General features: G+C 40.6%; 1 long non-coding RNA gene across 2 annotated transcripts; it reads left to right on the top strand.

The window, feature by feature from the left end:
• Positions 1-3,700: 3,700 nt before the first annotated feature.
• On the top strand, positions 3,701-7,331 carry LOC127530355 (uncharacterized). Of its 2 annotated transcripts, XR_007936965.1 has the most exons (4): positions 3,701-4,014; positions 4,179-4,240; positions 4,347-4,481; positions 6,267-7,331. It is a non-coding gene; the product is annotated as an uncharacterized LOC127530355 (long non-coding RNA). The 2 variants fall into 2 exon arrangements; XR_007936966.1 differs by lacking the exon at positions 6,267-7,331 and having other exon boundaries at positions 4,347-4,860.
• Positions 7,332-14,156: the final 6,825 nt, after the last annotated feature.

The following is a 14,156-nucleotide window of genomic DNA, read 5'->3' as shown; positions in this document are numbered from 1 at the left end:
CTGTGATAGTGAGCACTTCTCCTTTGCTGAGATAATCCATCCCACCTCACAGGTGTGCCATATCAAGATGCTGATTAGACACCATGATTAGTGCACAGGTGTGCCTTAGACTGCCCACAATAAAAGGCCACTCTGAAAGGTGCAGTTTTATCACACAGCACAATGCCACAGATGTGGCAAGATTTGAGGGAGCGTGCAATTGGCATGCTGACAGCAGGAATGTCAACCAGAGCTTTTGCTCGTGTGTTGAATGTTCATTTCTCTACCATAAGCTGTCTCCAAAGGCGTTTCAGAGAATTTGGCAGTACATCCAACCAGCCTCACAACCGCAGACCACGTGTAACCACACCAGCCCAGGACCTCCACATCCAGCATGTTCACTTCCAAGATGGTCTGAGACCAGTCACTCGGACAGCTGCTGAAACAATCGGTTTGCATAACCAAAGAATTTGTGCACAAACTGTCAGAAACCGTCTCAGGGAAGCTCATCTGCAAGCTCGTCATCCTCATCGGGGTCTCCACCTGACTCCAGTTCGTCGTCGTAACCGACTTGAGTGGGCAAATGCTCACATTCGATGGCGTCTGGCACATTGGAGAGGTGTTCTCTTCACGGATGAATCCCGGTTTACACTGTTCAGGGCAGATGGCAGACAGCGTGTGTGGTGTCGTGTGGGTGAGCGGTTTTCTGATGTCAGTGTTGTGGATGGAGTGGCCCATGGTGGCGGTGGGGTTATGGTATGGGCAGGCATCTGATATGGACCAAGAACACAGGTGCATTTTATTGATGGCATTTTGAATGCACAGAGACACCGTGACGAGATCCTGAGGCCAATTTTTGTGGGGGAAATTGCGGGGAAATTGCGGAAAGTTGCAAAGTATGCGAATAGTTGTGAAATATGCAAAAAGATGCGAAATATAAGAACTGGGGAAAAAAAGGTGATGCTTCTCCTACATCCTGTTAATAGGCTACCACTAAGTTGTTGTTTGAGTCCTTTGTGTTCAGCAAACCTTTTGCTGTGCTTCGTCGTGGAGAAGTGCTGCAACATGGTTGATTTTCTTTGGTGCTCCAGAACGATGTTGCACGGGGTGCAAAAAAGTTTCCCCCTACTTTCGTGCAGTAAATCTGGGTCCTGTTTTGGCTGGTCTTTGGCTGAAATATTCGTAGGTAAATGTGATCTTTGAGCATTCGCCATTCTTGTTTTTCGTCTCTGAGCACCGCGCTCCGCATCAGCTCGTGCTTCTAGTGTGTGTGTCAGTGTTGCCAACTCCTCAGTATGAAAAGTAGGTGTTGGCTGTCCTAAAAGTTGCTAGAAGTTGCTAAATAATGCCATCGCCTAATTTGCATATTTCCCAGTTTGCATGTAATTGTAATCAGTGTTGTAGGAGAGAGGAATAACGTTGTGGAAGAGACCAAAAAGTGAGTATAAAACACCCAAAATATGTTTTTGTACTAGAGGCTAAATGTTGTGGTTTATTTTAGTATGGCAGTGAAGAAACATTTTCATTTATATCTCGCTCCGTAAGTCTGGATGGGATCTGTAGTGACTTTGTGCATGCGCAATTCACCTGCCGTCTGGCCACGGAGTTACTGGACTGACAGCCTGTGCTTTCGGAGGGGAAGAAGCTCTCACAGCAGCACCTGCTGCTCGTTAACAACAGTAACTGCAAAATTATCCGAGTTTTCCTGTCAGAGTCTCCAAAACGGCAGAAAAAAAAAAAATCGCTAGATTTGATGCTAGTCGCTTTTGACCAAAAAAAGTCGCTAGGACACTTTGGAAAGTCACTAGATTTAGTGAGAAAGTCACTAAGTTGGCAACACTGGTGTGTGTGAATGCGCGAATTGATGACGTCAGGCCGGGCGTCACATAAAAACTCACTCATAACTCCATTTATATTGGTTATAGTTTTCTCATTTTATGCGGAAATTGTGATATCAAGCGGGGCCCGCATATTTCTCTTTTTTTCGTGGAAATGTGAGATTCTTGGGGGAATTATGCGCTGTTTTGCAGGGATTATACGGCCTTTTGGGAAATAATTGACCCCCGCATCATATACAGTGCCTTGTGAAAGTATTCAGCCCCCTTGAACTTTTCAACCTTTCGCCACATTTCAGGCTTCAAACATAAAGATATAAAATTTTAATTTTTTGTCAAGAATCAACAACAATTGGGACACAATCGTGAAGTGGAATGAAATTTATTGGATATTTTATACTTTTTTAACAAATAAAAACTGAAAAGTGGGGTGTGCAATATTATTCGGCCCCTTTACTTTCAGTGCAGCAAACTCACTCCAGAAGTTCCGTGAGGATCTCTGAATGATCCAGTGTTGTCCTAAATGACTGGTGATGATTAATAGAATCCACCTGTGTGTAATCAAGTCTCCGTATAAATGCACCTGCTCTGTGATAGTCTCAGGGTTCTGTTTAAAGTGCAGAGAGCATCATGAAGACCAAGGAACACACCAGGCAGGTCCGAGATACTGTTGCAGAGAAGTTTAAAGCCGTATTTTGATACAAAAAGATTTCCCAAGCTTTAAACATCTCAAGGAGCACTGTGCAAGCAATCATATTGAAATGGAAGGAGTATCAGACCACTGCAAATCTACCAAGACCCGGCCGTCCCTCTAAACTTTCACCTCCAACAAGGAGAAGACTGATCAGAGATGCAGCCAAGAGGCCCATGATCACTCTGGATGAACTGCAGAGATCTACAGCTGAGGTGGGAGAGTCTGTCCATAAGACAACAATCAGTCGTACACTGCACAAATCTGGCCTTTATGGAAGAGTGGCAAGAAGAAAGCCATTTCTCAAAGATATCCATAAAAAGTCTCGTTTGAAGTTTGCCACAAGCCACCTGGGAGACACACCAAACATGTGGAAGAAGGTGCTCTGGTCAGATGAAACCAAAATGGAACTTTTTGGCCACAATGCAAAACGATATGTTTGGCGTAAAAGCAACACAGCTCATCACCCTGAACACACCATCCCCACTGTCAAACATGGTGGTGGCAGCCTCATGGTTTGGGCCTGCTTTTCTTCAGCAGGGACAGGGAAGATGGCTAAAATTGATGGGAAGATGAATGGAGCCAAATACAGGAGCATTCTGGAAGAAAACCTGTTGGAGTCTGCAAAAGACCTGAGACTGGGACGGAGATTTATCTTCCAACAGGACAATGATCCAAAACATAAAGCCAAATCTACAATGGAATGGTTCACAAATAAACGTATCCAGGTGTTAGAATGGCCAAGTCAAAGTCCAGACCTGAATCCAATGGAGAATCTGTGGGCAGAGCTGAAGACTGCTGTTCACAAACGCTCTCCATCCAACCTCACTGAGCTCGAGCTGTTTTGCAAGGAAGAATGGGCAAGAATTTCAGTCTCTCGATGTGCAAAACTGATAGAGACATACCCCAAGCGACTTGCAGCTGTAATTGCAGCAAAAGGTGGCGCTACAAAGTATTAATGCAAGGGGGCCGAATAATATTGCACGCCCCACTTTTCAGGTTTTTATTTGTTAAAAAAGTTTAAAATATCCAATAAATTTCGTTCCACTTCACGATTGTGTCCCACTTGTTGTTGATTCTTGACAAAAAATTAAAATTTTATATCTTTATGTTTGAAGCCTGAAATGTGGCGAAAGGTTGAAAAGTTCAAGGGGGCTGAATACTTTCACAAGGCACTGTATATATATATATATATATATATATATATATATATATATAATTGCAATCTGTGCAATATGGAAGGGTGATTATGACTGGACATTGATTCAAATGAATCTCCTGTATTGCAGACAGCAGGGTGCCTGGTGCACTACATACTGACAGATGGAGAGCACCCCTATCAAGCAACTACACCCTACTCCAACGATCCACTGACGTTATTTCAAAATCTCAGAGCGGGCACCTTTACTCTTCAGTGCGAGGAAAGGCATCAAGGTATCATTGGCAGAATGCTGTGTAAATCGACAGAAGCACGCCCTACCATTGAAGAATGCCTTCAAGCCATCACAAGTATGTGCCCAGACAGACAGTTCTGACTTTGTCACCTCACCAATTAAACATATCATTAAAACAATATATGCATACACTATAGCTAATATTGCAAGATTGTATGCATAGGGCAAATGTAATCCTTAATTGATTGAATATGGTAAATGTCTGTTATGTGTTCACAGGTTTCACACACCAAGCTGATCACAAGGGAGTCACAAACAACAGTAATAACAATGGAAAGAAAGTAAGCATTTAATTATCTATTTCAACATTTTGTAAGAAGTTATAAACATTATCATAAAATTTATAACATAATTTAATATGTTGATTTTGCATTGTTATTTTTACAGGACCAAACCCACATAGCCAATTGCTCTCCTCAAGCATCAAATGAGATTGACACTCAACACAGTGCCAACAGTGATCAGCCAGGGAGTGTCTGCAATGTAGTGATGGATTCCTCTTCTCACATTGAAGATGATACAGTGGGTATAGAAAGTATTCAGACCCCTTGAAATTTGTCACTCTCTGTGTCATTGCAGCCATTTGCCAAAATCAAAAAAGTTCATTTTATTTCTCATTAATGTACACTCAGCACCCCAGCTTGACAGAAAAAAACAGAAATGTAGAATTTTTTGCAAATTTATTAAAAAAGAAAAACTGAAATATCACATGGTCAGAAGTATTCAGACCCTGTGCTCAGTATTGAGTTGAAGCACCCTTTTCAGCTAGTACAGCCATGAGTCTTCTTGGGAATGACGCAACAAGTTTTTCACACCTGGATTTGGGGATCCTCTGCCATTCTTCCTTGCAGATCCTCTCCAGTTCTGTCAGGTTGGATGGTGAACATTGGTGGACAGCCATTTTGAGGTCTCTCCAGAGATGCTCAATTGTGTTTAGGTCAGGGCTCTGGCTGGGCCAGTCAAGAACGGTCACAGAATTGTTCTGAAGCCACTCCTTTGTCATTGTAGCTGTGTGCTTCGGGTCATTGTCCTGTTGAAAGGTGACCCTTTGGTCCAGTCTGAGGTCCTGAGCAACTCTGGAAGAGGTTTTCCTCCAGGATATCTCTGTACTTGGCCGCATTCATCCTTCCTTCAATTGCAACCAGTCGTCCTGTCCCTGCAGCTGAAAAACACTCCCACAACATGATGCTCCCACCACCATGTTTCACTGTAGGGATTGTATTGGGCAGGTGATGAGCAGTGCCTGGTTTTCTCCACACATACTGCTTAGAATTAACACCAAAAAGTTCAATCTTGGTCTCATCAGACCAGAGAATCTTATTTCTCATAGTCTGGGAGTCCTTCATGTGTTTTTTGGCAAACTCTATGCGGGCTTTCATGTGTCTTGCACTGAGGAGAGGCTTCCGTCGGGCCACTCTGCCATAAAGCCCCCACTGGTGTAGGGCTGCAGTGATAGTTGACTTTGTGGAACTTTCTCCTATCTCCCGACTGCATCTCTGGAGCTCAGCCACAGTGATCTTTGGGTTCTTCTTTATCTCTCTCAGCAAGGCTCTTCTCCCACAATTGCTCAGTTTGGCTGGACGGCCAGGTCGAGGAAGAGTTGTGGTCGTCCCAAAGTTCTTCCATTTGAGGATTATGGAGGCCACTGTGCTCTTAGGAACCTTGAGTGCTGCAGAAATTCTTTTGTAACCTTGACCACATCTGTGCCTTGCCACAATTCTGTCTGTGAGCTCCTTGGGCAGTTCCTTTGACCTCGTGATTCTCATTTGCTCTGACATGCATTGTGAGGTGTAAGGTCTTATATAGACAGCTGTGTGCCTTTCCTAATCAAGCCCAATCAGTTTAATTAAACACAGCTGGACTCCAATAAAGAAGCAGAACCATCTCGAGGAGGATCAGAAGAAATGGACAGCATGTGAGTTAAATATGAATGTCGCTGCAAAGGGTCTGAATACTTCTGACCATGTCATATTTCAGTTTTTCTTTTTTAATAAATTTGCAAAAATTTCTACATTTCTGTTTTTTTCTGTCAAGATGGTGTGCTGAGTGTACATTAATGAGAAATAAAATGAACTTTTTTGATTTTGGCAAATGGCTGCAATGACAGAGAGTGAAAAATTTCAAGGGGTCTGAATACTTTCCGTACCAACTGTATATCTGTCATTGAAATGATAATTGTGGATTAATTTCTTTTTGGCCAGGGCTGACAAATATTGATTCTAACTGTGCTAAAACTGTAACAAAAATGTTGTGAGAGAATTTATAGCATTCATTTCATTTTCTTATTCTTTTTTTTCTGTATTTCAGGAAATAGAACCACAGATCTCCCTTTCCCTTGATATGTCAGAAGAAGAAGATGATATTGATGATGAACCGACAGAAGTAGATGATGAAGTAGCCAAGAAAGTCATCACAAAAAAAGCAGTTAAGACTGGGATGAAAACGGATGAAAATGTCCTTGAATGCAGTTTGAAGGGTGTCAAAGTGAAAATGTCCTCAAACACCCCACACAAACGTGTCTATGACAAGAAAAATTATTGCCTCTATTGTGAGAAGCCTTTCAGAAAAGTTACAAGACACCTGATGCGAAAACATCAAGATGAAGTTGACATTGCAAAGGCACTTGCACACAAGCAAGGATCCACGATGCGCAGTCTTCTTCTGAGCAAAATAAGGAACAAGGGAAAGTACATACATAACTGTTCAGTCAAATCCGCACGTCAAGGACAAATGGTACCAAAAAGACAAACAACCTACTTGTTGTCAGCAACAGACTTTCTGCCATGCTATTTTTGTTTGGCTATGTACATCAGAACAGATCTCTGGAGGCATCAAAGGCGTTGCAAATTGAGACCAGACGGGCCAGTGAAACGAAAAGTTCAGACATATTATATTCACAGCCTTTGAAAAAAAAATGTGTGAAAACCTCACCAGGATAGAAGTGCGTGGGAAAAGAGGACACAAAGTACCAATACTCCTTTCAACAGATACAAAAGAATCCATAGATCTTCTGATCAACACTAGAGACAATGTTGGGGTTTCTCCAAGCAACCCCTACATTTTTGCCTGTCCTGTCAAAGAGTCTGTGGAGCCTATTGGATGATCAATGTTCAATGTCATTCTGGGAGCTCGCATATGGAGTATCAATGTAGAGTGTTAATACTGAGAGTCCAGTAAAATGGAGCTTTCAGTGTTAGACTCATAACATTGGTAGTCCATGTAAATGGAGCATCCACTGATGCTCCATTTACAATGACACTTCATTGTTTTAATTACCACTAACTCTTCATTGTTTGTATTGTGCCTTGCTTGTCATTGTATTATGTCTTGCTTTTCATTATTTTATTGCCTGTTGCAATTTTTTTATTATGCTCTTCTTGATTATTATTTAATTTTTATTGTTAATAACGACCTCTTGCTTTTTAAAAAATATTTTCATTGTCTGTAGCTCTTTTCATGGTTTTTAAATGCGTCTCCCTATTTTTCTATCACTTTTAATATTTCTGTAATTTGTGTGTTATCGTTGTGGTCACTCATCACTGAGGGTGGAAAGTCTGCACTACCGGGGGGGGGGGGGGGGGGGGGGGGCTCTTTTAATGAGCTTATGAGTTTTTTTTATGTGATAAACTGTCTGAACAGTTTATTATGTAAAAAAACCATTACCGTCGTTAGGAGTCCAGCAAAAGCAAGTGACAAACCCTCAGTTTAGGAGTGTGTGTGGACTCAACATCACTTTAAATAAACATTGACTTGAGTTCACGGAACATCTTGTATTGTGCTTTTTACTGTTTTACATTCGTGATTGTAGGCAGGTGTTATGTGATAGCTATTGCTATTACAAGCAAAGTTGGGTAGAATACAAAACATTAGCAAAATGTAATGCTTTTCTTTTTCCTTAAAACATACTTGTTCTATCTGCTTCTAAATAGCATTTAATTAGATAAAGTTTGAAAATGGTTGAAATATACTCTGAAGTTGAACCTTAGTATATTATGACAAAAATATTAAATCCAGTTATGCTAGAAGATACTGATTCTGTAAGTAACCCATCAAATATACCATCTCATCTCAAACTATATTGAAATTTACATTTTTGATTTCCCTCAAAGAACACTTCAGACTTATGCCAATCAGTCATGTTGTATTTACAACAGAATTTTTTTTAAAAAAACTAATGGAAAGGTTATAAAAACACCATCTTAGGACTTTGTAATATCCAGGATTATTGAACTGAATGTGACTCATCTCTGAGTTGAATCGTTGATCAGGCATATATCCTCTTCTTACACACACATGCAGGGGTGTGAACATCGCTCCATGCTAACTAAGAGGGAGCCCATGTCGTTCTGTGCCATCAAAGAGGGGACTCTTATCATTCTGTACCATCCAACAGTGGACCTTCTTTTCCTTCTTCATTTAATTATTACAGAAATTTTCAAAAGGTTTTTATGCATTATTTATTTTTTAATACTTATTGTGTATTGTAAAAAAAATAATTAATTTGCTGTCAGTATCCCCATTTGATTATTTCCATCTATACTTAGCTGTGGCGAGTGCCACATACTAAGATGAAAACACCGCAGCAGTTTCTACCAATGATGCGATGCTACATGTAAGCTCTGTACCTTTACAACACTCAAGGTTGCACATTAGCAGAAGGTTAGGTTCAAGCTTTCTGTTCAGTCATGTTAAACTTTGTGTTTGTTAGTTATTATAATCTATTAAATGTAAAGCAGAAAAGTAATGATAGTAATGATATAACATTAATTTGTGATACCCTTAGGTTACTATTTTTACATTTCAAAAACTCATTTCATACTCATCCATTCTGGAGTGTGCATGCCATGCCATGCCATGCCATGCCATGCCATGCCATGAAATGCCATGCTATCCAAGTTGGGCATCTGTGGTTAACTTTTTCTTCCACCATGCATCAACACACATTCTTCTATTTACAGACAGAGGACAGAAGTACATTGTAAAAATTTGTTAAAACCAGCAGTGAGTGATGCTATATTCAAGCTTTGCATATTCATGGCACACATTATTTGCATTTGTCTTCTTAGAATAATTTTTATCACACCAGTCGAATGATAGCAGTTAAAAGTCTTACATTCTTTTAAGCTTTGATTTTTTAAATTAAAATTTCCATTATTTTTTTTTCTTTAATCGGTGTCCATTGCAGAGTGTGAACATCGCTCCATGCTATCTAAGTGGGACCCATGTCATTCTGTGCCATCAAACAGGGGACTTTTATCATTTTAAAAAGTAGTAGTTTCCATCAAAAACATCAACACACATTCTCAAATGTACTGATTGAGGAAACAAGCATATGGTCAAATGAAGTTAAATTTTGTTCTTGTGAAAAATTATCCGGGTGTTTTAGGACTGAAAAAATTTAGATGTTTTATAAAAGTCTAACATCTGTATTTTAGTGGTTAATTTAAAATCTAAAGAAATTATCACAAGCCTGGCAATTTTATGGTCAATATTGTTCTGGTTTTCTTTTACTACTTTTTTCTTAAATTGTCTTTTTTTGTTGTGATAGTCCTTTATTTTAGTATAAGTTAAAGTTTAAAGCTAGTTAAGACTTCTATAAAATTTTAAATTTCCTTACAAAACAGAATCAAATCATGTCTAATGAGCCTGGTTCCTTCAGTAAGTAGTGTCTCCTCTTAATCCCTCAGAGCCTCCCTGCAGCAGCAAGCCATTCATACAGCAGACGAGTGTGTGAACGACGTGTGTGAATGGGTCGTTGACATACCTGTTCCTGTCTACAGGGGTGCTGCCGAGTGCGCATATTTACACATACCTACCTCCTGGGCCCCACTTGGCAAAAATTATAAAACTTCACCAGAAGGTTTTAGACATGATTTTAGCATGATCTAAAGCATGACCAAGAGGGGTCCGGAAAATGGGCCACTGTTGGTAATGAGGGCCACACTTGGTGAATGTGTAACGACGCTTGGGCCACACTTAGATAGTAGCACAAGTGCACACACACACACACACACACACACACACACACACACACACACACACACACAGTGATTTAATACGACTCAACCCCACATGTGCCGTCCTGCTCCCAGGAATACTCACCAGACCACCAAATGTGCACGGCTGAAAATAGTTCCCGACGAATGCACTTTCTTCCCCCGGCCTGTGTAACATTTGATAAAATCTGCAGTGCCTCAGGAATTACTGAGTCTCTTTAAACAAATAGTAAGCATTGCCCTTGTGCAACCCTTCCTCTTTCTTTCGTTCGTTCGTTCCATTTCTGGTTTGTCTCCAAACCTCGTCAGTATCGCCAGCTCTGGTAAACACAAGTCAGCAGCCTTCTTCCTGATAGGTTCACGGAGCCTTTTGGGGAATAATAACATGACCGAATGACTCTCGCAGTGTGGGATCACTATTAATGATCTGTATTGCTTTCTTCCAACTATTGCAGTCCTTAACACCGTATATTACCTTGTAAAATTGGTAAAATATTGCAGAAATGTATGCATCCAACCTATACACAGTGACCCATCCCATTTGCAGTAGTAACTGTCAATATATTTTAGCAATTCAACCTGTTTTTAAAGATTTACAAAATGGTTTGAGGCTGAGAAACACAGACAGTGCAAGGATGCAATAACACAATCTTTGTTTTGGACTAGGAAAAAGCTGTTATATCATGAGCTTTGTCCTCTACAGTGAAGCCCATCATTATCCAGCGTCACTTTTCTTTATTATGTAAAATCATTTGTGCCTTTTGGTAAAACATGGCCAACAATAAACGCACATTGGTAAAAAAAAATAAAAAATTGCCTCCTCTCAAAAACTTAACAAGAACTCCTGAGTGTCACTCCTCGTTGCAGTGTGCGCATGATTTCAAACATATTTCTCTAAAGTGATAGAGATGCTCCAGTACAACATGCAAATTAGTTTTGATTGCAGCTGTAAATTTGCCATAGGGACGTCTTTCGCGAGTGGATATGATTGGAATCAAACTAGTGTTTGATTTTTTTTCCCCTTTAAGAAACCGGCAGGAATTAAAGTCGCACCATATGAAGCAATTTTAATTACTTTACCCAAACACGGGGGCAGTGGGACTCCCGCATCCTGTCTGAATGGCAGCGCGGGATGGAGATTATTTCAAGCCCACAGCACATCAAATTTATGACAATTATGAAGGATCTTGTGGTCAGTGCTAACACATCACATCAGTGTCTTCAGGCGCTCAGAGTGGCCGGTGTGTGTGTTTGTGAATATGGCCACAGTGAATCCCTTGAAGTGTCTCCTAATTAGACCCAGCACGCCCTTCCCGCTCTCACGCAGTGTACTGTTTCACTCCACACCCAATTATTTTAATCCTGTGATTGCTCGGAGAGCGCCTGGCCCGAGAGCCTATAGAGACACACAGTGCTGGGGAGATGAGTGAGTCTGGAAATGTGGACACATCAGCTGCCACTGGGGCCTCATCACCGGGCCCTCTGCCCCCAGGGCTCTGCAGCTCTGGCCTGCTGTGGGCTCCGCTGGGGTTACTCCACCTAAAATAAGATGTCAAGGGATTTTGTGTGCTCTTGTCAGCATTCCTAGCCGCCTGCCAGACTCCTTACTCGGACTCCTTGGTGGATTAGAAGGAGGTATCATCTATTTACCGAGACAGTTCACTTAAAGTGTGGCAACTTTAACCCAAAAATGGTGTAAAAATAAACCTCGATGTCAACACTCAAGCAGACAAAGATCATAGCAGAAATACAATTATTTCTGTCAGAACATCAGAACAGTAATGACCTCGTAAACTCATCAAGGCATAAATGATAATAAATAATAAAATACACTGAATAATTCCCTGTAGGTCAATTATGATGACCATGCTTCATAAGGTGGCAGGGAGAGTCACTTTAAAGGCTGAGGGTTGGGAATTTGATCCCGTTTTGAAGCTGCATAAAGAGACACCAAGAAAGGCTGCTCACTTTTTCACTGTCACTCAAGCACTCCTCAGGCCGAGCAGAGTTTAAGTGTCGCCCCGCATTCCTTTGTTAATGTTTCTGCTGTGGACCGCAGCACAATGAGAAGAATTTTATGCAATCACATTGCAGAGGATACTGTGTCATTTTTACAGCATTTCAGATTTTAAAAAGAGGGGGGAGGGGGGAGTGAATAATGTGATAAAGCATTTATTTTTTCAACAGTGTGGTCGGTGGGCGGGGAGGGACCACATAATACTCACCAAAAATTCCCACAGAGGCTCATCTAATTGATGTAATAGCATTACACCCTGAGGTTAATAATCCATCTGCAACTGGAGTGTCTGTTTTACTCCAGTGTGCCACAACCCCATTCATACAGACTTACTGGGCCACGGTGGCTAAAAAAAATAAATGAATCAAGAAAAGTTGAGAAATTATTTAATTCAGATTCATTAAGATTTGGTCAAGGAGTATAGAGAGATAGTGACACAGCTCTGATGTTGCAGAAGTATAATTTATCGAAATAAATACTGAAAAGCATGAATAAATGCTATGTTTACTTAACGTTTACCGGGGGGAAAAAAAGTGAGGAATTTGAAAATTTTGACAATTAAAAATGAAAAAAAAAAAAAAACTTATATATATATATATATATATATGTGTGTGTGTGTGTGTGTGTGTGTGTGTGTGTGTGTGTGTGTGTGTGTGTGTGTGTGTGTTGTGGTCTTACTGGAACATGTGGATAAAATTGGACATAATTATTGCTTCTTGTTGTGATTATTTTCAGATGTCATCCAAATGCAGCATCATTTTTCATTCACAATGATATTCTGCATGTGATCAAACAATGAACTGTGATCTGATCCCTAGCTCCCATTGTTACTCTTAATCCTTCTTGTTTCTTGGATATTTTCATTTGAATATAACAACATCTGAACCTCACACTAGAGAGACAAACTCATGGGTAATTATCACCTCTCCCTGTGATTTATCTCATCTCCAGAGAGTAGTTATGCCTCTTTGATTATTTGGATTTTAACCTCCTAAATTTTCTTGTTTGGCTCAATTTCATTGCCGATGTCAATCTTCTTTCCAAAACTTGATTATTTTCAGTGCACAAGATCCCATAAACCCCTCTGGAAATGGTAGGTTTTTCTTTGGAGTTGGTGGAGACCAAAAATGGAGCTAAAAGAAAGTGAATAATAGACTTACATTCATCAGGTGGACAGAAACATGACTCTAAATTGATTGCATTGCTCGGTGTTCCTAAGTGAGTAAATGGACTGTTACAGATAAATAGCATGATGTTTTAACATGTGGTTTTCATTCTAAAGTTACGCATTGGGTTTATTGTAAAAATTGATAAGCATAGCTTTAAGGGTTTAAAGTGTAGCAAAAAAAGTGAAGCCAGCAAAGTAGTTTCAGTGAAAAATGGTTAAATAAACTTATTCTGGCTAGGTACTACTCAGTGTAAGTAGGAAAATATGTCTGTTCAGTGAAGTGCATTGGTGAGTGTGTCAGAACTAAAACAGAAGCACACACAATGAAACGCAATAAATGAGACAGATGCCGTGCTGACCATTAAACCCTTTCATACACACAACTGCAGATTTCTATCACACTGCTGTGCTATTGGCAGCATGTAATCTTCTCTCTGTAAAAAATACTGTCTTCCTGACCTTCTTCATATAATCCTCAGCACCACAAGCCTCATAGAACACAGACAGGGACCTAAATGGAGGCTTTAAGTGTCAATAAGAAAGCTGTGAAAAATTGATCAGTGGATTCACTGCAGCAGTCTGAGGAGAAAAGGCAGGATAAATGAAAGACAGTCTGAACCTCCCAGACAGGGTGAATAATAAGAGGTGAGGATTAAGGACTTGTGAGGGTGACATGGGGCCACTGCTCTCCGTCTGCACACACAGGGAATGAAGGCTCTGCTCTTCCTCAAACATTATTACCCTCCTCTGCGGCTAAAGCCATCAGCAACAAATACAATGGAAGCTATGCGACCACAAACAGCATTTTGACAGCAGCAGAGAACGTTACCGCGGCGTTCTGTCTCTCGCAGGAACAGCCGCATTAATCTTGAAGTTTCCGCGCTACGTATGAATTCAAGTGCCATTCCATTTGGCCACAGGAGATTGACCAAAGAAAGAAAAGCTCATCCGAATCACCTGACCTGCTTTGTCTTACCTTATGCTAGATGAAGGGAAAAACATTATCGCAGCGTGCT

This window comes from Acanthochromis polyacanthus, chromosome 16 (genome assembly GCF_021347895.1).
Source record: "Acanthochromis polyacanthus isolate Apoly-LR-REF ecotype Palm Island chromosome 16, KAUST_Apoly_ChrSc, whole genome shotgun sequence".
In the NCBI taxonomy this organism is placed as follows: domain Eukaryota; kingdom Metazoa; phylum Chordata; class Actinopteri; family Pomacentridae; genus Acanthochromis; species Acanthochromis polyacanthus.
Note: the sequence above shows the minus strand (reverse complement) of the source record. Positions and strands in the feature narration are given on the sequence as shown.